The following is a 1,353-nucleotide window of genomic DNA, read 5'->3' as shown; positions in this document are numbered from 1 at the left end:
AACTTACCATTGGCATCTAAAATTTCAATGGAAACATTTGATGTTGACACAAACTTGCCATCTGTTGCTACTATTTGCAGATTGTAATGAGGAACCCCGTGAAAAACGAAACGTATATGTGCCATATATTTCCCATACAAGTCCCGTATATGACCGGAAGATGCTGTATATGTTACATATACAGTGCCATATATGTGGACATATATGCTACCATATATGGGCTGCATTTACTATATATGGGAGAAATTCGACGTATATGGGGGTAGTCTGCCGTATATGGGTTCATTTTGTGAACATATATGTCATCATATATAGGTTTGGAGCACGCATCTATGTCGGAAATTCGCCGTATATGGGAAGACATCGGCTTTTATGGGTCAATTTCGTGGACAAAATTGTCACAAAATCACAATTTTTGTGAAATTGTCCACAATTTCGTGGACAATTTGGTCGACCGATCGTAATGCTCTAGCCTGATTTAACTTTAAGCCACAGTAATTAATATAACGACACATCGATTGAGATAGTTCTGATTTCCGCCGCTAGATGGCTCTCTAATATAAAAAGAACATTTTACAGTCTTTTCTAACGTAAAATTACGTCAAGGACAGTTTTGGTCACGATTTTAACTGTGACCCTCTTAGGAATGACCTCCCTGATGCTATGCACACTTGTATTTTAACATACACCATTCTGTGTCATGAATAATCGTTATTGAATTTTATTCTCGCTGCTGATCAGAAACCGCGGTTTAATGACCCCTAGGCGCCGTTTCCTCCGTGTGTGTGAAGTATACACCACGTACTTCGCAGCGGAAGTGAAATTTTTGTAAAGTGTTGAATAAAGTCCGTCCGGGCTTGACGCCGCACATCGTTGGAGTTCTCACTCCAATTACCCATACTTGGTGAAAACGAATCACGATAGCCCTCCTCGGAGAATACTGTTTTTTTTTAGCTTTCTGTTGCCTCTTAACGATCCACAGCGAAGTACTTTCATTGACTGCACCCTAAATGCATCCACCAAGGTACGCAAACATTTGTCACTAGGGAACTTGAGGAATTATATGGCACTGACCACACGGCCCATATATGAGACAGATCATGAAATATATGTGCCATACATGGCGTGGCGTTTATGGCCAATATATGGCCGTATATGGCAATATATGGGATATATATGCACAAGTTATATGTCAAATATATGTTTGAGCGCGTCCGGACATACATGGCGCCATATACGTGCCGTATACAATTTTTTTTTCACGGGAACAGTTTCTCTGTCCAAAGGGCGCACGACATACACTTCTCCAGTGGAGCGTACTGATAACTGTGAGGCAGGATCACCGGACACAAT

Source organism: Frankliniella occidentalis, unplaced genomic scaffold, assembly GCF_000697945.3.
Source record: "Frankliniella occidentalis isolate FOCC.00 unplaced genomic scaffold, Focc_3.1 Scaffold151, whole genome shotgun sequence".
Taxonomy (NCBI): Eukaryota; Metazoa; Arthropoda; class Insecta; order Thysanoptera; family Thripidae; genus Frankliniella; species Frankliniella occidentalis.
Note: the sequence above shows the minus strand (reverse complement) of the source record.